This window comes from Magnolia sinica, chromosome 17 (genome assembly GCF_029962835.1).
Source record: "Magnolia sinica isolate HGM2019 chromosome 17, MsV1, whole genome shotgun sequence".
NCBI lineage: Eukaryota > Viridiplantae > Streptophyta > Magnoliopsida > Magnoliales > Magnoliaceae > Magnolia > Magnolia sinica.
Genome location: NC_080589.1, coordinates 52,051,530 through 52,075,730, shown reverse-complemented (window position 1 = coordinate 52,075,730; position 24,201 = coordinate 52,051,530).

The window sequence follows — 24,201 nt, the reverse complement described above, 5'->3', positions numbered from 1 at the left end:
ACAACCAATCCATCCACAACTGGACAACATATCAGTGATCTGCATTATGTGAGACTTAATCTATATGCGAAATAGGCCCACGGATCTATCTGTGCATGGGACATGGCGATCAGGGGTTTAGATAGCGTACCTAGATGAGACAACACCATGGAAGCTAGATAAGAATACCAGAATATCTATAGAGCTTAGGATCTTTTTCTCCTTCAAACCCTTTCTGCAATTCACAAGATAGGACTCAAATTTCTGCCATGGTGTAGGATCAGGGACCCAACTCTCTTTTATAGAATCTGTGGAGAGAGAGTTTGAAACCCATCACAACTCTCTCTCCCACGCTCCACATTGTAGCATCCTAGTGCAACTCAAATTGCTGTCTGCGTAAGACAGCTATAACATTCCAGCCCTACGCACTGCTGCGCAATCAGAATTGCGCAGCGAATCACATGAAGTGGGGCCCACTGGTCTACTCAATCATCCAGTCCAACTGAATGACAATCCAGACCGTTGATCAGTAAGGCCCACTAAATAGAGTTCTTACATTCTCCCACTTGGGCCTCATTGAGCAACGTTAATGATAGTCATATAGAATAATTTTGAAAACAAGTTTTGATCTTTTAAGAAAATATCCAAATGGTTAACCAATGAAATAGTTGGACAATATGAGTAATGTTATTCAATCTGGTCCATCAAGATAGTTAGTATCGAAACGCGATAGTCATCACAACATTTAATTTAGGCGAAACGAGTTTAAGCGTGATCACGAGTACTTTTAATCTTAACGACATAGATCAGGAACTAGGAAATATGTGGTATAAGGATTACACACTTTAGTGTGATGATATGTGTCTATCCTTAAGAGGTCCTGAAGCTTTTATATGTCTCTAATGAGATACGACTGTAGTTCTACTTACTCAAAATGTACGCATATATATAGAGAAGCAGAAATAAATCTTTATATCAAAATCATCCAAACAAACTGTATAAAACGAGATCTCTAAGTATCTGTGAAAATTAAAGTACGCTTAACTACCACTAACTGAAAACATATATGGGATCAATGATTCCCATGGATGTTACATGCTCCTGAAATGGCGTGATAAGGAGCCCTTTAGTGAGCGGATCTGTAATCATTTGGTTAGTGCCGATGAATTCCACGGACACTTGATGATTCTGAACCATTTCCTTTACAACAAGGTACTTGATGTCGATATGTCTCGACCTTGACGAATGCTTGTTGTTACTAGAGAAGGAAATAGCAACCGAATAATCACAAAATATTCTTAATGGTTTCGAAATATGCTCCAATACCCGCAAACCTGAGAAGAAATTCTGTAACCATAGTGCCTGATTAGATGCCTCATGGAAGGAAATAAATTCAGCTTTCATAATGGATGAGGCTGTGGTAGATTGTTTCACTCTTTTCCACGACACAGCTCCTCCCACCATCATGAAGATGTATCCTGAAGTAGACTTCTTAGTATCAACGCAGCCTGCGAAGTCTGCATCTGAATATCCGATCAACTCCAACTGATCAGATCTTCTGTATGTGCGTCCAAAGTCTTTCGTTTCTGAAGATACCGTAATACTTTCTTCACAGCTATCCAATGTTGCATTCCTGGATTAGATACATATCTTCCCAACATTCCAGTGACAAAGGCAATGTCCGGTCGCGTACAGACTTGAGCATACATGATGCTCCCTACTACTGATGCGTACGAAAATTCCTTCATTTGATTCTTTTCTAAATCACTCTTTGGACACTGAAATAGACCAAATTTGTCACCCTTCACAATGGGCAACTTTCCTGAAGCATAATTTTGTATGCCATACCTTTCGAGTACTTTAGTAATATAGGCCCTCTATGACAGGCTGAGCAGTCTAAGTGTTCAGTCACGACAAATCTCAATGCCTATGACATAAGAAGCTTCACCAAGGTCTTTCATTTCAAACCTTTGAGATAAGAATTTCTTGGTATCGCTTAACATCCTAGTATCACTGCTAGCCAACAGAATGTCATCAACATACAAAATCATCATAACGAACTTACTCTCACTAGTTTTAATGTAGATGCATTCATCTGCAGTGTTTTCTACAAAGCCATATGAGGAAATTACTTCATGAAACTTAAGGTACCACTGTCGCGATGCCTATTTCAACCCATAGATGGACTTCTTAAGCTTGCAAACTAAATGTTCTGAGCCAGTAGCTACAAACCTTTGGGCTGCAACATGTATACATTCTCATTTAGATCCTCATTGAGAAATGCAGTCTTTACATCCATCTGATGTAACTCTAAATCCATATGAGCTACAAGAGCCATTATGATCCTGAATGAGTCTTTCTTAGATACTGGTGAGAAAGTCTCCTTAAAATCAATGCCCTCACGTTGGTTAAAACCCTTGGCAACAAGTCTGACTTTATATCGTTCGACATTACCTTTGGAGTCCCGTTTGGTTTTAAATATCCATTTAGAACCAATCGGCCTTATTCTAGTGGGTAACTCTATAAGATCTCATACTTTATTGTCTTGCATGGATTTCAACTCATCTTTCATGGCATCAAACCAACGAGAAGGATCAGCACTTTGTTTGACTTATGTAAAAGATTCAGGATCATTTTTCGCCCCTATGTCAAAGTCGTGCTCCTGTAAGTATACGATGTAATCGTCTCGATTTACAGGCCTTTTCTCTCTTTCAGATCTTCTCAATGGTTCAGCTTGTTGGGTTTGATCTTGATTTTCCTCATCAGTGGTTTGTATATGAGATTATGTGGTGCTCTGTAGTGTTTGTAGAATCGATTCATTAATGTCCACGTGATCTGGATTGACTATGACAGGAGTCACAGTCCTTTGTTCCTCAAATATAAAATTTCTTATGTTCGTGCTCCCACTTTTTCAGTGTCCTCAATGAATCTGGCATTCTCAGTCTTAACAATCCTGATGGAGTGGGAAGGACAGTAGAATCAATAGCCTTTTGATCTTTCTGGGTATCTAATAAAGAAACAACTTACGGTTCTAGGATCAAGCTTCTTTTCATGCGGGTTATAAACTTTAGCCTCAGCAAGACAACCCCAAACATGTAGTATCGGAGACTTGGTTTTCTTTCATTCCACAACTCAAAAGGAGTTTGGCTTACTGCTTTGCTAGGAACTCTATTTAGCATATGAAATGCGGTTTTGATTGCATCACCCCATAGAGATTGTAGCAATGTCGAATTGCAGACCATGCTTCGCACCATATCTATAAGGGTGTGATTGCGTCTCTCAGCCACTCCATTCTGCTCTGGAGTACCAAGCATAGTGTATTGAGCAACAATACCACAATCCTACAGGTATTTAGTGAATGGTTCTGGATTACGTCCTGATTCGTCATGTCTACCATAGTATTCACCACCACAGTCAGATCTGACAACTTTAATTCTCTTATCGAGTTGATTTTCAACTTTGGCCTTATAGATTTTAAAAGCATCCAGGGCATTTGATTTCTCATTAATAAGGTATAGGTACCCGAAGTGAGGGTAGTCATCTATAAAGGTAATAAAATATTTGTGTCCACTCCATGATACTGTAGGGAATGGTCCACAAATGTCTGTAATTATCACCTCTAATAGACCTACATTCCTTGTTGCACATTTCTTTTTAGTTTGAGTATGTTTTCTTTTTATGCAATCAATGCATACTTTATAGTTAGAGAAGTCTAGAGAATGCAAAATTCCTTCTCACACAAGCCTGTTTAATCTCTCACGAGATATATGACATAGCCGCCTGTGCCACAACATGGAGGAATTCTCATAGTCTAGTCTTCGCTTGGATCCTATTTTATTTCCATACAAGTCATTAACATTATAAACGTGTGAGGCAATCAAGTCTTGCTAGCATAGGTTGTTTTACCATAGAGTATGTGTTGACTTTAATTGAATTAAGGTAAATACTAAATCCTTTATTCTCAAATTGGAATGAATATCCCAATTTATCCAAACGAGAAATAGAGATTGGATTACGCTTTATAAAAGGCACACAAAATGTATCTACCAAATCCAATAAACAAACAGACTCTAACCTAAGTTTATAGACTTTAATTGCCTCAACGTTGACTTTTACACCATTGCCTGCGTATACTGAGTGTTCTGCATTAGTTGGTGGCCTAGTCTGTAGTAAGTCCTGTATAGAAGTATATATGTGAATAGTGGTTTCCGAATCTATCCACCAAGAATCCACTGACACATTAATTAGATTAGATTTAAAACAAACTGGAACAGATTTATTACCTTTCTTTATAAGTTATTCCTTATACTTTATGCAGTCTTTCTTTTGATGGCTCGGCTTCTTGTAAAAGAAGCAAGTATCCCCTTTAGTCCGCTTGTGACTTGATCCATTCCCAGGTCAGTTTTCAACTAAAGAACCTAGAGGATTGTGAGATCCTGAGGATCCCTCATTAGAACCATGTTTCCTTTTCTATTTCCATTATGTCTAGGTACATATCTTGAGGTTACAAGATCAATATTCTGACTGTTTTCAAAAGGTTTTGACAGTTTAGAATTTTCTGAAGTGATCTCCAAATGTAACCATCCTAGAATTATCTCTATGAACTCCTTTTATTGAACATAATCGGATCCGGTTAGGATGGGAACTAAATGCAAAATATATTTACTTTGGCAGATTGCTTTACATAGAACAATTCATGAATAAAACTAAATATCAGACAAAGTAAACTAATTCAGTTGTCAAGGGAGGTGACAACTGAATCATCCAAGATGGATAGGCCCAACCATCACATCCTGGTGAGAATCTGTTACATCATTATCATTCTTCCTGTGGGTGGTAATAATAACATGTTAGTGATCCTCCCGAACATGAAGTTAAGTGATGTCAGTCATGTAAATATGAGACACTCAACACCTATGCGTGAGATGAGTCTTTCAACTTTACATTACTAGCACCATTTACTTCACCCGTTCACATGTCTGCCAAACGGTAATCGTCTGTGTTTTCATTACCGTATGCATGAAAACGTGAATACAACTGTATGCAATCCGTTTATCTCAATGTTATGAGTCTGTACTTGTAATATTTTTCATCGATTGAGGTCACTATGGTGGCTAACACAACTGAATCCAACACTACAAATATAGACTTAGGATCGCGATTATAATCATGCCTCTCAATGGATTATATCTTAATTAGTCTGATGCAGCCCATAAGTTAATTGGTACTGACCTTTTGGAAAATAAAGGAACCTTGAAGTGAACCGTATGAATAGGTTTCACACCATATATTCCAACGGTCCATATCAACTTATAAGGATGGGTGATGGGCTAATAATAGGGCCGAATCAGGACTCTGTATGATCTGGTCATCATCAATGAGCATTACAAGTCTAGTCTTTGACACTCACACGATAGACGGTTGATATGGAACGATACAGATGGATGGTTAGAACCTTACATTAGTGTCCATAAGATGGACAAATTAGATCCAATACTTAAGATCTAAACGTGAAACTTTCATATTCTTTATTGTCCTATCTAGTGAATGAGCCAGATTATATGCCTATTTTAAACTAAACAGACGGTTTAGATCTAGGAAACGGATTCCAAAATTGGTCTAAATGGAAGGCTCAAGCATTAAATGTGCATTTAACATTTCCTAAGTTGGGCTGAATAAAATTGGTATGAGCCCAAAATAGGGGCTTCATATAGTCAACCATTAGGCCTTAATTGTGCCCAAAATTAACTAGAGTGGGCCCACGAGATGGTTTCTTATCATAAATTGCTAGACAGACCCAATTTAACCCCAAGCCTAAATTAAGGATCAACACAAGAGGCCAAAATGGACCCAAAACAAATTTTAAGTGGGCATAGACCCAAACTGGGCCATGGATATAGGGCCCATTAAACTTCACGGTTCATGGATATGATTTGAATTTATTGTGAACCACATGGTCCAAAGAAATGGCCCCAACTAACATCCATGGTAAAATCTATTGATGAGGCCCACTGGTGACAAAAGGAAACTTGATCAACTGTCTCAGAATACATGCAATGGGCCTAGAACAGGTGTTAGGCCCATCATAGAAAATAAATGGACCCTTAATTAGAAGTGAGCCCAAAAGAACATGCGTCAGGCTCAGTAAGTAAATCCAGAATACGATTAAGCAGATCTCTAATTTGAAGTGGGCCCAGAAACTGACGACAGGCCCAGTTCGTATGTCCAGAATATGGGTCCATAAACAGGACCCGTTAATTGAAATCGGGTCTGAGTGCCCGTTATCACATGAGGTCGTTCACGACCTAATTTCCCAAAATCACAGTCACCTTCGACCGTCTGAGAGCAGCCGCTGAAGGGAGATGGATTGTCCCAGCAACGACACTGATCCAGTCGCATGGTTGCAGAGCTCCGCCGCCAGCATCCGTCAGAAGAACCTCTCCAAGCGATGATGATGATTGCCGCAAGGAGAGATCTTCTCCGCCATAGGTGAATCTACAGCCAGATGAAAAGACCAGTCGCCTCCTTCAAGGACGACACCGATCCGATGTCGGCAACGCCATCCCTGACGATGGGTTGCTAGTCTAATGACATGGCTGAAAGGGAGCGGTGTTGCCAGTCGATGGGAGATCCATGACTGCTGCTATCACAGACACAGGTAGGTTTGAGGAATTTCTCTCCAATCCTAGTTTTGGAGAAGAAAGTGTAAGTGCTATAGTTTATATCCCTATCTGTTGTCAAATTTGTGGTGCCAAAATCACTGTTATATATAACTTGCATAAGTGAAGCTCTCTCAAGGATCAGCATTCATGAACAAGCTAAGCTCACAACAAACAAAGCTCACAAGTACAAGGATCATTCTTGAATGTAAGAACTGCTCACAAGACAAGACTCAAGCTGCAAGACTTCAAGAAGAGTACAAGGCAGTTTGTAAAGAACTCAAGACACTTTCAAGATTGAGCTACATCAAGATTTCAACTACATCAAGACTTCAAGGCTCATACTTCAAGGTCACTAGTTCCTAATGTTTCAATATCCTTACTTCATGGTTGAGGTTTGACTGACCTTAGGTTGACCTTAGAAGTAGGTCATTTTGGATACATAAATCGAATGTTTATTTTACATAAGTTTGGTCTGTTCTTCGACTAGTCCTAGGCCTTCTTCGACTAGTCCTAGAGTTGCTTCGACCAGTCTACGAAAATCCTTGATCAGTCGTGAGTTTGTTATAAATTTTGGATAAAATCTGTTAGGCTTCGACTAGTCCAGGAATCTGCTCGACCAGTCGAAGGAATAGTGTCGACTGCATCTTCGACCAGTCGAAAATCTTTGACTCAAAATCCAGCGATGTTTTTCAGGTTCTTCAACCAGTCGAAGGAGATCTTCGACCAGTCGAAGGTGACCTACGACCAGTTGAAGGAGACCTTCGACTAGTCGTAGAACGGTCAAAGCTTATCCCGTCGGATCTTTCAAATATCTGTTATTGCTTCGACTAGTCGAAGAGCTCTCTAGACCAGTCGAAGACGCGATCTGCTCACCTATAAATAGTGCACGAATCTCAGAAGAAATCATCGAATTAATTAATCCATTCAAGACAATCTTCGTCGAACTTTTGAGAGATAATTCTGTGCTCCATCTAAGCTAAGTGTACTTATTTAATATTCTCTTTCCTTAGCTTTATTTAATTGATTTTGTTTCTGCTATTCCAATCTAATTTGATAAGAGGAATTGTTATTCCCTTTCTTTGGAATCAAAATCAATTAAGGCAAGCCCTATTTGGTTTAATTTAAAATCTATTAGAATTAGAACTATTGTAATTGAGTACTGGACATTGAACTTAGACATTCAATCATCTACTCTGATTTGGTTCTACCGGGCTGCTACAACGAAGGAGATAATCAGGTATTTTACATTTAATTGTAAATTCCTTTCTGTTTTGGTTTCTTTAAAGATTTGCCAGAAAAATCTTGTTGTATTGGTTATCTGAGGAGAGCCAGGAAAACTCAGAAGTGGGGTTTTTTTTTTAATTGTGTAAGCCCACAGACAAAGACACAATTGTAAAGGTTTTGGGTGAAGGAAAACCTATTTTGTTAGTGAATGCTAATATTCCTTATGTGAGGATATTAGGAGTGGAGTAGCATTCTGTGTGGCTGTTGTTTAACAGTTGGTGAACACACAGGCGAACCACTATAATCCCTTGTATTGTGGTTGAATGATTTATACTTCTGATCTTTAATTATTCTTTTGTGGGATGTATGTATGGTGGTGAATGTTGTAATCATTTAATTCAAGCATTGTGAGAATTTTATAATAGTTTAGAATTTATTTTCTACTATTCCTTTATCAGTTTGATATTCAATTTCCTTTAAAAGTTGTTCCAGCAAGGTTGCCCTGCCATTTTTATGGTGTATGGCTGTCCCTAGAACAATACATTTGTGATTACAATTTATTTCAATTCAGTTTGTACTTATTTCTGTATTCCTCTTTGGTTTGAGATTTGATACAAAGATCTTTTTAGAAATAAGGTTGTCCTACCATAAACTCTGGTTTTTGGTGTAAGGTTGTCCTTAGAACAACATTTGTATCAACCTCTCAAGATCTGAATTTTGAGGTTATTTTACTTTCTTGCATTGTGATTTATTTTGGCTATCATATTCTTTTAGTTCCGCTGTTATAAGTTTTATTTAGCATTGTCCTTTTCACCCCCCCTTTAGGACATATAGCTAGGCCTTTTCAAGTGGTATCAAAGCCTAATAGCTCTTTTTTATTCTTGGATTTAATTCCTGAGCTAACGATTTAAGCTATTTAAGATGTCAAATTTTGATAGCCTTTCAGTCACAAGGCCTCCACCCTTTGATGGCTCCAACTATGCCTATTGGAAAGCCAGAATGAGGATCTTCCTCAAATCAATGGATGAAAATGTGTGGCAAGCCACAGTGACTGAATGGAAACCTCCTATCATGGAAGTTACTGGGGTTGATGGTTCAAAATCTATAAAAGTCACATCATATTACCAATGGACCACTCTTCAGAAAAGTGAGAGTAGTGCAAATGCTAAAGCACTAAATGCAATTACTTGCGCACTATCACCGGATGAGTTCAAAAGAATCATTTCCTGTGATGCTGCAAAGCAAGCTTGGGATATATTAGAAATGACACACGAAGGTACTACAATTGTCAAAAAATCTAAAGTCCAACTCCTCACAACCAGATTTGAAGAAATTCATATGGAGGAAAATGAAATGTTTATGGACTTTTACACTAGATTGAATGACATTGTAAACTCAATGTGGGGTCTTGGCGATAAAATCCCAGAAAGTAAAGTGTGTGCAAAAATATTACGCTCACTTCCTGAACGGTTCAACTATAAAGTAACCGCGATCCAGGAATTTCCTGATACGGATAATATGAGGGTAGAAGAACTAGTTGGTTCTCTACAAACCTACGAGTTAAACTTTAAAGCTCTTAAAGGTAAATCTATCGCACTAAAATCTTCTAAATGTAATTCAGAAGAAAATTCTGATTCAGAAGATGATATGGCTTTTTTAGCTAAGAAATTTTACAAGATTTTCAAAAGCAAGAAAATGGTTGATTTTCAAAAATCAAATGATAAAAAGAAGTTTAGACCCAAATCTCGAAAATCTTTGAAAGATAGTCAATGTTACAACTGTCAAGAATATGGGCACTTAGCAAATAGATGTCCTAAAAGGGACAAACCCAAGAAGAAGGGTATGTTGGCTACATGGGATAAATCATCTGATTCTGAAGGTTCTTCTGAATCAGAAGATTCTGAAACTGAGTCAGGCAATGAGGTTAAAGCTCTTATGACTCTAGCCAAATTCACATTTTCAAATAATGACTCAACAAGTGAAGAAAATCTGAGTAGTGAATGTGAAAATGAAGATGATCTTCAAGACGCTTACAATGCCCAATATAAGGAAAGTTGTAAAATTGCTGTCAAACTTAAACTTCAAAAAGAAAAGTTTTCTAAACTCAAAAATTGTTTTAAATCACTTGTCTTAGAAAAATCACAAATTTCAGATTATTTTAAAAAATCAAAATGCAATTTGGAATTCAAAAACTCATTAATTATTGATTTAAAATCTGAAATTGAGAAACTTAAAACTGAAGTATCTTCTCTTCTGAGTCTAAAGGACACATGGAAATATGCCCAAGGTGATCCAAAGTTTGAGAAACTTTTATCCAGATTAAGAAAATGTGGCGATCTATCTGGGTTGGGCTATGATAAAAATCTACCTCCTAAACAAAAGTATACTCCTCCTATGTTTGTTAAAGGAGAGTCCTCAAACTCAAAAGGGAAAAGTACTTATCAAGATTTTTCTAGAAATTCAAAAACTTTTCAAAAACCTAGAAGTAGCCATGTCAACTTTAATCAGAAACGAAATCCACTAGCTGAAAAGATAGTTGATTTACTCAAGGAGCTCTTAAAATCTAACTCTATAGGTCATTCCTACAAATATACACATAAGAAGACCAACTATGTTCCTAAACCCAAAACAGTTATGAAATGGGTTCCTAAAGTTACCTGCTTGGTTGCTTACACTGCTTTAAAAGCAACAAGTCATTCAAAGTGGTACCTAGACAGTGGATGCTCCAAGCATATGACAGGTGACAAAGCTTTATTCATGGATCTGAAAGATATGACTGATGGTTCAGTCACATTTGGTGATGGTAGCAACTGCAAGATTATAGGTCAAGGTACGGTTCAACTTTTTAATCTTCTTGTGTTTAAAAATGTTTTATATGTTGAAGGCTTAAAACATAACTTGCTTAGTATATCTCAAATATGTGATAATAACCATAATGTTCGGTTTTCTAATCAAAGCTGTGAGATACTAAATAATAAGGGTTCTGTAATATTAACTGGACATAGAACGTCTGAAAATTGCTATATTATTAGCAAATCCAGCTCATCTAATCAAACATGTTACATGGTCCATACAGAAGAGACTGATTTATGGCACAAATGTCTTGGACATGTACATTATCGAAATTTATATAGATTGAGCAAACGAGAACTTATAAGAGGTTTACCCAAACTTCAGAAATTAGATAAAATATGTGGTGAGTGTCAGATAGGCAAACAAACAAAGAACTCACACAAAAAGGTGAATTCAAATACCACATCAAGACCACTCGAACTTCTCCACATGGATCTGATAGGACCGACTAGAACAGAAAGTCGTGGTAGGAAAAAGTATATCCTGGTAATAGTTGATGACTTTACCAGATTCACTTGGGTAGTCTTCTTAAGGGATAAATCTGAAACCCTTGAAGAAGTAAGAAAAGTTTTTAAAAGGATTCAAACTGAAAAATCTTCTCAAATCAGTAAAATTCGTAGTGATCATGGATCTGAATTTGAGAATAGCAATTTTGAGAAGTTCTGTACCGACCAAAGAATATTACATGAATTCTTTGCTCCCAAAACTCCACAACAAAATGGAATTGTAGAAAGAAAGAATAGGGTGCTTCAAGAAATGGCTAATGTCATGTTGAATAGCATGAAGCTCTCTAAAAATCTTTGGGCTGAAGCAGTCAACATAGCTTGCTATATTATTAACCGAGTCTACACTAGTAAAGATAATAATAAAACGGCTTACGAATTGTGGTTCAATAAAAAGCCTATTGTTAAATACTTTCGAGTTTTTGGCAGCAAGTGCTATATTTTACGTGATCGTGAAAATTTGGAAAAATTCGATACAAAGAGTGATGAAGGTATTTTTCTAGGATATTCCTTAAACAGTCGAGCTTATAGGGTTCTGAACAAAAGGACTGGTGTGATTCAAGAATCCATTAATGTTGTCATTGATGATCACTTAAACATGCCAATTTCTAATTCAGATAATGATGAAGTACTAATCATTGATAAACCCGATACTTCATCGAATCAGACTGATTCTGAGTTGAGGACTGTTAAAGATCATCCAACCATACAAATTCTTGGAAACCCTCTCACCGGTGTTCGCACCCGTAGACAACTTGAGGATATATGTAATTATGTATGTTTTACATCTCAAATAGAACCATCTAACGTAAAAGAAGCTCTTGCTGATGAGAACTGGATTGTTGCGATGCAAGAAGAACTCAACCAATTCGTAAGAAATGATGTTTGGTATCTCGTATCAAGACCTAAAGATAAACACATCATTGGAACAAAATGGATTTTCAAAAATAAGTCTGATGAGTGTGGAAATATAATTAGAAATAAGGCTAGACTAGTGATACAAGGTTATACTCAAATTGAAGGGATTGATTTCGATGAAACTTTTGCACCAGTAGCACGTCTTGAATCTATCAAACTATTTATATCCATTACATGTTTTAGAAAGATAAAGATCTATCAGATGGATGTGAAAAGTGCTTTTCTAAATGGCGATTTACATAAAGAAGTCTATGTTGAACAGCCAATGGGTTTTGAAGATTCCAAAAATACTGATTTTGTATATCGACTTAAAAAGGCACTTTATGGATTAAAACAAGCACCTAGGGCATGGTATGAGAAACTAACGAAATTTCTTTTAAGTCATAATTTTCAAATGGGATCTGTTGATAAAACTCTGTTTGTTAAAAAACATAATGATCATATCTTAATGGTGCAGATTTATGTTGATGATATCATTTATGGATCAACTTGTACTAACTTGACTACTGAGTTTGCAGATTTGATGAAATCACAGTTCGAAATGAGCATGGTTGGGGAATTGACTTATTTTCTTGGATTGCAAGTAAAGCAATAACCTGAAGGAATATTCATTTCTCAATCTAAGTATGCTTTGAATCTAATCAAGATATTTGGATTTGAGAATGGCAAGAATTTCGATACTCCTATGAGTACTACCCTGAAACTCTCAAAAGACTCTAATGGTAAAAATGTTGACTCAAAACTTTATCGGAGTATGATTGGTAGTTTGTTATATTTAACTGCTAGTAGACCTGATATTTCTCTAAGTGTTGGTATTTGCGCAAGATATCAATCTGATCCAAAAGAATCTCACTTGATTGCTGTCAAGCGAATTATTAGATATGTCGCAAGTACTGTAAATCTCGGTCTCTGGCATCCTCATGAGACCAGTGTCCAATTAGTTGGGTACTCAGATGCTGACTGGGCTGGTAATCTAGATGATAGAAAATCAACCAGTGGTGGTTGTTTTTACATTGGAAATTGTCTAGTTTCCTGGTTTAGTAAGAAACAAAATTCTATATCACTTTCAACAGCTGAAACTGAGTATATCGCAGCTGGTAATGCATGTACACAGCTTGTTTGGATGCAATGAATGCTAAGTGATTATGGAATTAAACAGGATTCTATGTTATTACATTGTGATAATTCCAGTGCGATAAATATTTCAAAAAATTCTATTCAACATTCTCGTACTAAGCACATTGACATTAGATTTCATTATATAAGGGAATTAGTAGAAGAAAAAGTTATATCTCTAGAATATATTCCTACCGAAGATCAACGAGCTGACATTTTCACAAAACCTCTCGATAAAAGCAGGTTCAAAAAGATGAAATTTGATCTTGGCATGTGCATTTTAAAATGATTATTTATGCCTACTTATATTATAGTGTATATATTTGCTAAATTGAATTCTAATTTTTGTATAATTTGCAAGAAATATGAATTTTTGGGCATTCTTCGACTAGTCGTGAGTATACTCGACCAGTCGACCTTTGAGCGGTCGTAAATATCCACGACCAGTCGTAGATCTCGGGAATCACTTAAATTTGGGGATTTTTACTTTCTTCCTCATTTTGTTTTTCTTCTCTAAGGAGACGTGCTTCGACTTGTCGAACCCATCTTTCATGTTCTTCAAGGTTAGTGTTTCAAATCACTTTTTTCTTACAGATTTGTGTCTAGATTGTTTTCTTTTCAAGCTTTAAGCTTTCTATTTTGAATTTCATTGAGATTTGGGGTTTGGATTTTGAAAAATCTGTTTTGTGTAAACCCACTCTCAATCCTTTGTAACTTCTTATTTCCTTGATATCCTTGTTGTAAATGGCTTCTAGAGGTAGAAAAACTACTTCCCGTGGTCCTTCTTCTTCCTCCAGATCATCCATTATCTCTAAGCGTCATCTTCTTGTTCCCAATGATGATCCATCATATGTTAGGGACATTAGATTACGTAATGTTATTGTTGAACATCCTGTTGATGTTAATCATATTGCACCTTTTGACATCCTTCCTATGCTTGAAGCTGTAGGTTGGGTTAACTTATTACATTGGGGTGGGCCTGCATACCGGTCCATTGCCCAATCCATGTTTACATGTATTAGTGCTTTCTCACAGGATAATTTAACTTTTAAAATATCTACTAGAGAAGGGCCTTTTGACATTGATCGTCATTTAATTTCAGCTCTTATGGACATTCCTGTAAATGATGAGGGTATTCCTATCCATAACTTAACTGATAAACCCTCAATGTCTGAAAAATGCATGCTCACTAGAGACTTGTGCAACATGGATGTTCAATGGACACAAAAAGGGAATGCGCTTCCCGCAAGGTATTTGTTACCCAAGTACAGAATTCTCCACAAAATCTGTATCTAATCTGTATCCTCGTTCGGGTAATAAAACTGACTTGACTTCGTTTATGGTTCGTGTTATCCATGCTATTTCCAATGGTACTCAGATTTGTTTACCATCCTTAATCTGTCATTTCATTCTTCAGTTTAGACTCCATCCTGGTCATAGTGACATTCCTTTTGCCTATTTAATGACTGTATTGGCTATACATATGTTAGTCGATATGCCGGTTGATGAGACACTTATCCATCATCTGATCTTCAACAATACTAATATCAATAAGATAAAGCTGGATCTACTTCCTGAACAAGGTGGTGGTGGTGGTGGTCATGAAGAAGCTGGTGATGACATCAATATGGATGACATTTTTGAGGAACTGGATTCTGACTCAACAAATGATCCATATTTTGAACCATCTGATGTTGATGCTCGTCTTAGTGCATTAGAGGATAAAGTTAAGAATATAAATGTAAAGATGGAAAACATGTCTGTTGCTCATGATTTACAATTCAAGTACATGCGCAAATATCTTAGGTGATTGAACAAAGGCATGCACCAACTTGATCCCTCTATTCCTGTTCCTTCATCTGGTTTTGGTTCTGACTAGTTTATATGAGACTTCTGGTCTGTAATAACTTTATAACTTAGCACTTGGTTGACTGATTTTGAGTTGGATACTATCTATGTTTTATGCTGGATATTTATTATATGTGAAGCTATGCTGAGTATCTCTATCACTGTTTTGCTATACTCTCATAACTCCTCATGTTTACTCTCATATATCCCTTTATTTAGTTCTCCTTTATTGTTGTTTCCTTTATCATATTGTGACAAAAATGGGGAGAATGGTTTGTTCTTAACGATGTGATTGTGAGAGGAGTAGCATTGGTTATGTTACTCAGGGGGAGTATGTTTGAACTTATTGAATGAAACTGGTTGAATGTTGAATGTTGAATATTGAATATTGATTTGTAGGTAAGCCAGTTTATATGACCTGATTCATAACTCTTTAACCAGTTGTTTTACTTTATGTTTATCTTGGTTATGTGTTTTGTCACTAATTTGACAAAGGGGGAGATTGTAAGTGCTATAGTTTATATCCCTGTCTGTTGTCAAATTTGTGGTGCCAAAATCACTGTTATATATAACTTGCATAAGTGAAGCACTCTCAAGGATCAACATTCATGAACAAGCTAAGCTCACAACAAGCAAAGCTCACAAGTACAAGGATCAATCTTGAATGCTAGAACTGCTCACAAGACAAGACTCAAGCTGCAAGACTTCAAGAAGAGTACAAGACAGTTTGTAAAGAACTCAAGACACTTTCAAGATTGAGCTACATCAAGATTTCAACTACATCAAGACTTCAAGGCTCATACTTCAAGGTCACTAATTCCTAATGTTTCAATGTCCTTACTTTATGGTTGAGGTTTGACTGATCTTAGGTTGACCTTAGAAGTAGGTCATTTTGGATACATAAATCAAATGTTTATTTTACATAAGTTTGGTCTGTTCTTCGACTAGTCTTAGGCCTTCTTCGACTAGTCCTAGAGTTTCTTCGACCAGTATAAGAAATTCCTCGATCAGTCGTGAGTTTGTTACAAATTTCGGATAAAATCTGTTAGGCTTCGACTAGTCCAGGAATCTGTTCGACCAGTCGAAAGAACAGTGTCGACTGCATCTTCGACCAGTCGAAAATCTTCGACTCAAAATCCAGCGATGTTTTTCAGGTTCTTTGACCAGTCGAAGGAGATCTTCGACCAGTCGAAGGTGACCTACGACCAGTCGAATGAGACCTTCGACCAGTCGTAGAACGGTCAAAGCTTATCCCGCCAGATCTTTCAAATATCTGTTATTGCTTCGACTAGTCAAAAAGCTCCCTAGACCAGTCGAAGACGCGATCTGCTCACCTATAAATAGTGCACGAATCTCAGAAGAAATCATCGAATTAATTAATCCATTCAAGCCAATCTTCATTGAAGTTCTGAGAGATAATTCTGTGCTCCATCTAAGCTAGTGTGCTTATTTAATATTCTCTTTCCTTCGCTTTATTTAATTGATTTTGTTTCTGCTATTCCAATCTAATTTGATAAGAGGAATTGTTATTCCCTTTCTTTGGAATCAAAATCAATTAAGGCAAGCCCTATTTGGTTTAATTTAAAATCTATTAGAATTAGAACCATTGTAATTGAGTACTGGACATTGAACTTGGACATTCAATCATCTACTCGACTTAGTTTACCGGGCTGCTACAACGAAGGAGATAATCAGGTATTTTACATTTAATTGTAAATTCCTTTCTATTTTGGTTTCTTTCAAGATTTGCCAGAAAAATCTTGTTGTATTGGTTATCTGAGGAGAGCCAGGAAAACTCAGAAGTGGAGTTTTTTTTTTTAATTGTGTAAGCCCATAGACAAAGACACAATTGTAAAGGTTTTGGGTGAACCTGGGAAAACCTATTTTGTTAGTGAACGCTAATATTCCCTGTGTGAGGATATTAGGAGTGGAGTAGCATTCTGTGTGGCTGTTGTTTAACAGTTGGTGAATACACAGGCGAACCACTATAATCCCTTGTGTTGTGGTTGAATGATTTATACTTCTGATCTTTAATTATTCTTTTGTGGGATGTATGTATGGTGGTGAATGTTGTAATTAATTCAAGCATTATGAGAATTTTGTAATAGTTTAGAATTTATTTTCTGTTATTCCTTTATCAGCTTGATATTCAATTTCCTTTAAAAGTTGTTCCAGCAAGGTTGCCCTGCCATTTTTATGGTGTATGGCTGTCCCTAGAACAATACATTTGTGATTACAATTTATTTCAATTCAGTTTGTATTTATTTCTGTATTCCTCTTTGGTTTGAGATTTGATACAAAGATCTTTCTAGAAATAAGGTTGTCCTACCATAAACTCTGGTTTTTGGTGTAAGGTTGTCCTTAGAACAACATTTGTATCAACCTCTCAAGATCTGAATTTTGAGGTTATTTTACTTTCTTGCATTGTGATTTATTTTGGCTATCATATTCGTTTTAATTCCGCTGTTATAAGTTTTATTTGGCATTATCCTATTCACCCCCCCTTTAGGACATATAGCTAGGCCTTTTCAGAAAGCCTTATCAATTGGATTGGGAATCAAAGAACCCTAACTCCCTGTCTGGATTTGGGGATAATCAGAACCGAAGTCCCCAATGATAGCAGATTTGGCATTTGGGTTTAAATCCCTAATCGGTTTACTGGATTCAGGGTTTCGACAAGCCCTAATAATCTAATTTGGGAATTGAAATCCAAAATCCCTAATTTCGAAAACTGAAATCCCTAAATTTCGGAATCTGGATTTGGGGATTCGAATTTGAAAAACCCTAATTCTCTTAATTTTAGGGATCTGGATTCTGAAATCCCTATTTATCCTGATTTGGGGATTAAAATCCAAAATCCCTAATCTCTGAATTTGGGTTTGAAATCCGAAATCCCTAATATAAGCTGGATTTTGGGGTTATGAGACTGAAATCCCCAATATTGAGATATGGGATTCGAAAAACCCTAATTTAACATTTTAGTATTCAGGGATTCGAGTATCCCTAATTAACTGAATGAATCTGTATCTGAAATAGATGAATTTGATCATCCATTCCTATGCACATTGTCTTTAATACCAACTATGGGACTTAATCTATATGCGGAATAGGCCCACAGATCTGTCTGTGCATGGGACATGGTGATCAGGGGTTTAGATAGTGTACCTAGATGAGACGCTACCATAGAAGCCTGATAAGAATACCAGAATATCTGTAGAGCTTAGGATCTTCCTCTCCTTCACACCCTTTCTACAATTCACAAGATGTGACTCGAATTTCTGCCATAGTGTAGGATCGGGGACCCAGCTCTCTTTTATAGAATCTGTGGAGAGAGTTTGAAACCCATCACAACTCTCTCTCTCACGCTCCACATTGTAGCATCTTAGTGCAACTCAAATTGTTGTCTGCGTAAGACAGCTATAGCATTCTAGCCCTAGTACGCACTGTTGCGCAATCAAAATTGCGCAGCGAATCACATGAAGTGGGGCTCACTAGTCTACTCAATCATCCAGTCCAACTGAATGACAATCCAGACCGTTTATCAGTAAGGCCCACTAAATAGAGTTCTTACATATTATAGAATTATGGGCTCACTTCACAATTTCTCACATGCTGCATGTACTTGGTTGACCAATAGATTGCCATTGCAACTGGAGGGGGCTGACCTGATGCTGTTCTTTGTTATCGGACACATCCGGACAGATGCTTGTGTTCACTGAGTTGCAATTCTCCCATCTTTGTAATACATAGCAATTTATGTTTCCCTATCTTATTTAATTGAAATGACTTTTCTAATTACCTAAATTATATACTGTTATTTAGTTTCTACAGCCCCACATTCCCCATCTTTGTGATATATAGCAATTATGAATTGAGGTAAGATTTAATCACATACGAGTTATCTCTCTCTCTCTCTCTCTCTCTCTCTCTCTCTCTCTCTCTCTCTCTCTATATATATATATATATATGTGTGTGTGTGTGTGTGTGTGTGTGTGTGTGTGTGTGTGTGTGTGTGCAGTAACTTGTAGCTCAAACATAATTGCCGGAAGGATCCAACAATAGGGATTAAGGTAGCTTTTTAACTCTCAAATTTGCTTTAGAAGATTTTTTTCTAAGGAAAACGAAGGTAAGGTAGTTTTTGCATCCACTAATTGCATAGCAGATGTTCGTGCAACAGCAGAGAGGCTTTGTAACTGTAATAGGTCGGGCCTTAGAAATCTGAAGAAGGAAAGTGATTCTATAATTATTATTGAAGGGATCCTTGTGGGTTTAAAGCCGACCTGGTATTGGTTGATTGGAAATTCAGAAAAATAAGTCAATTCATCACATCTATCTAGAAGGAAACTTTGGTGGTCGATTCACTTACATGCATCAATTCATCACATCTATTTTGTGTTGGATCTTTTGAAAGAGTTGAGGAAAAAAAAAAATACACTTTTTTAATTTAAGAGCTATGTCATTTATAGCTTGGTTGGTGTTGGTTGGTGTCGTTCAAACTTTCTTATTTGTAGTTTAGAAATATTACACATATTTAATAGTACGGTAGCCCCACCTTCATAAGAAAAATGGCACATTTATTATCAAATTTAATGTTTAATAGCGGGTGCCGACCCGACATTTAAGAATTCAGCTGCTAGCAGCCAAACATTAGTGGGTGTTACCCTAAGGATAGAAAAGAAAATATAAGGATCAGTTTTATCCAAAACCGTTGCAGCATAGAAAATGTTTTTAATGTTTATTCACAAGTTTTTCCATGGTGTGGTCAACCGGAGATTTGGATCTAATTAAGTTTTGGGATAACGTACTGAAATGAGCTGAGGAAATGGATGGGCATGGTGGATATACAACACATTCATCAAGGTGGGCCCCACATGGTAAGGTAACGCCTAATCTGCTCCCCACCATAACCGGCTTCTCATGACAGCAAGAGGCTGGCCGTATTGGATGAACCCCACCCAAATCTATTTCCCAAATCCGCTGTCCACCAGGTGAGTTACCTAATTTTAGGACCAGGGCAATAGAAAAAGATCCATCCCTGGTTTAGGGCTGCGTCTAAGGGTTGAGTGGATTTTATGTAATCATCATGCTAGGCCCTACAAGAAATCATCAGTGGATATCTCTGTCCCAACTGCTTTCTTTGGGTAACGCATTTGAATCACAGAATAATATGATATTTTGGCCTAGGCCTAAAGTGGGATAAGAAATATAATGGTCCAAGTGGATTTCATGCACATATTACCGTTTTCCTCGTAAAAAATCAAGGGTGGCGTCCCCTTTCACTTGTTTCAATTGGTATGGTTCAAAGAAATCATGAATGGGGCTCGTTTTTATGCCTGGGCCTAAAACTGGGTCAGGGACCAGGTTGTGGGAGTAGACTTCAGAAACACGTTATGGTGGGACCCACCTGAGCCGGCCAACTCCCTTGCTCACACCATGGACTGGATAAGTTGTTACCTGGGTAGCTTCTTAGTGAGTGTTACCCTTACCATGTGGGGCCCACCTAGATGAATGTGTTTTACATCCACATTACTCATTCGTTTTTCTGGTACATTTTAGGACATCAACCCGAAACTTAATCAGACACAAGCCTCTGACCAACCACACTTGAATGACCATTGAAAACTTTTTGTAGGTAGCAAAAGTTCTAGATCAAGCTGAAACATCTTCGTGAGAGAACTTAGGAGCCATGAAAGGTCGGATGAACTTGATATTTGTATTTTTCCTTTCATATACATATATGTGACCTTATAAACAGGTTGGATGGCAAATAAACATTTTTGTGGGCCCTAGTATGGTTTCAACGGTGGGTGTTATTGTTTCCATTATATTATGTGGTGCGGTCCACTTGAGCCTTGGATCTTCCTCATTTTTGGGCCATGCCCTCAAATGATTTCAAAAAATGGATGGATGGTGTGGATATAACACATGTATCATAGTGGGGACCATAAAACTTGGTGACGTTGACACACCACCAAGATCGGTAGTGGAGGGTAGACCAGGCAACCCACACCCATTCGGGTCTACTTTGAGGAGACCAATTATGGGTTATATACTTTTAGAATATGAAATGGATGGATGAGGTGCATTTAGAATTTGAAACTATGTTTTCTCTGTTTCAATTTTACAATGTGGAACTTCTAACAAGATCCTGGTTGTTCATCGGGTGAGCCCCATTGTGCCTTTGCCATGGCCCAAAAGTCATCAAGTGGGTACACCTTGTACGGAAGGAAACATGGAAGGTTAGTGAAATGACTGCGGTCCACATCTTTTGTACATGTGTTAGCCACCTGTTGGAGGCCTTGCACAAAATCTTAGGATCTAGCCCTCCAGAATAAACCAGAATTACGGAATAATAAAGCAATGAAATAAATCAAAGCATCAACCACATACCACACGAGATTTTTACGTGGAAAACCCTCAAAGAGGTAAAAACCATGGGACCTCGTCTAAATCAACAATCCACTATGAAGTAGAATGTTACAACCTTCTTCACTCACGTAGGAGCGGATAAACAGTAAGAGAATAAAAGAAACGGAGAGATCTAACTGATTACGAGGACGTAGGAGTGCTGATATAAATTGCACAGTAGATAACCTCCACGAGTATAATCTCCCTTCTACAAGCTTCCTCTCTCTCTTTCTCTTTCTCTCAAACCTTTGATAGCCCTCTTGTGTTTTTCATATACATCCCATATACTAGAAAAACCCAAAATACCCCTTTTTATAGTTTTAGGAAACTCTCTTCCGCATCCCAGTTGCGAAAGGACTTGCGAAACGAAATCCGTGCAAAATCGTGGAACAAATCTGCGTAACTAACACTGGTCATGCCGAGTCCACGACAGGTCGAGTGCCACCCACGACCAATCGTGAACCACCCACGACCGGTCAAGCACCTCGGAGAAAATTAGTCCGAACTCGCTGGACTTTGAGTCGTGTCACGACTCGAACCTACGACTGGTCGAGCACTAGCTCACGACCGGTCGTGCAAGTCTCACGACCGGTCGACGATGGGTCAAAAAAAACCCATCAAATCTCTTCCCTTTTGACCCAGGAGGGATTCACCTTCTTTAAGCCAGCCTGGTTTCTACAAACCTCAAACTTGCCCTTGAGTAAAGCCTTGGTCATCATGTATGACCCATTATCATCCGTGTGGACTTTCTTAAGCTGTAACACCTTCTGTTCAAAAATATCCCTGATCCAGTGATACCGAATCTCTACGTGCTTCAACTTGGAATGCTGACTTGGATTCTTGCTCAAGTGTACAACACTCTGACTATCGCAATAGACTACGTGCTTCTCCTGCTTCAGGCTAAGTTACTGTAGGAACATCTTCATCCAAAGCATCTCTTTACATGTATCTGTGACTGCAATGTACTCGGCCTCTTTCGTCGACAATGCTACGACCTTTTGTAGCTTGCTCTGCCAAGAGACTGCTCCCCCTACAAACATGAACATGAACCCCGATGTAGACTTCCTGGAGTCTATGTTACCTGCCATATCTGCATCTGTGTAGCCTTCTAACACAGGTTTTCCGTCATCATAGCATAGGCTCAACCTGGATGAGCCTCTTAGATACTGCAGTATCCATTTCACCACTGCCCAATGTTCTTTGCCAGGATTGGCAAGATACCGACTGACAACACCAACCGTATATGTTATGTATGGGCGTGTACACACCACAGCATACATCAAACATCCTACAGCTGACGCGTAGGGTATCTTCTACATCACTTCCACCTCTATCTTCGTCTTGGGACACTGCCTGTCACTCAATCTGAAGTGACCATCCAGTGGAGTACTGACCGGCTTCGCTGCTTTCATATTGAACCGCTCTAGGACTTTCTCAATATACTGCTCTTGTGACAACCAAAGCTTCCTGCTGCTTCTGTCACGGGTTATCTCCATTACTAGGATCTGTTTAGCCGGGCCCAAGTCTTTCATCGCAAACGACTTGCCCAACTCCTGTTTCAGCCCGTCGATCTTCTTGATGTCTTGTCCCATGATGAGCATGTCATCAACGTATAACAACAAAACTAAGAAGTCACCATCTGAGAACTTACATGTGAACACACAGTGGTTTGACTCCATTCTGTCATACCCATGTTATAACATAAATGAATCGAACTTCTTGTACCATTGCCATGGAGCGTTTTTCAGCCCATACAAGCTCTTCCTTAGCTTACACACCATATGTTCTTTGCCCTTGACTTCGAACCCCTCTAGTTGGTGCATTTAGATCTCTTCTTCCAAATCACCATAACAGAAAGCAGTTTTAACATCTAACTGCTCTATCTCCAGATCCATGCTAGCCGCCAACTCAAGCAACATCGTATGGATGTCATCTTCATCACTGGTGAGAATATCTCCTTAAAGTCTATACCTTTTCTTCGACCGAACCCTTTCACCACAAGTCTGGCCTTGAATCTCGTCTGTGAATTCTTCTTCTCAACCTTCTTTCTGAACACCCACTTGTTGCTCAAAGCTTTCTTGCCCTTAGGCAGTTTCACCATGTCATAGGTGTGGTTCTTATGCAAGGATTCTATCTCCTCTTGCATAGCTTTCAACCACTCCCCTTTATGCTTGTCGGCTATGGCCTCAGAATAATCTTCTGGCTCTCCCCCATCAATCAGTATAATGTACTCATGCGACGAGTACCTCTTGGACAACTGTCTGTCCCTAGATGACCTCTTCACCTGTGGCTCAACAGGTGGATCAAGTGGGGGCTGCTCCCCTGGTCCATCTTCTGAAGGAACTCCCTCGTCCTCTGTACCTTGCTGTACTCCCTCATCATCAGGCACCACAGGAGGAATAATCAGATCCATGTCTTCTAGCTCAACTGTACTAGGCTAGTTCTTCTTTGGCTTACTAATGTCTTCTATACATTGATCTTCAAAGAATACCACATCTCTGCTCCTGACGAGCTTCTTCTCGGTCGGATCCTATAACCTGTAACCGAACTTTTCATTACCGTACCCTAAGAACACACACTGCCTGATCTTCATATTGAGTTTGGACCTCTCGTCCTTTGGTACGTGAACGGATGCCCTGCATCCAAACACCCTGAGATGACTGTACGATGGATTCTGTTCAATCCACATG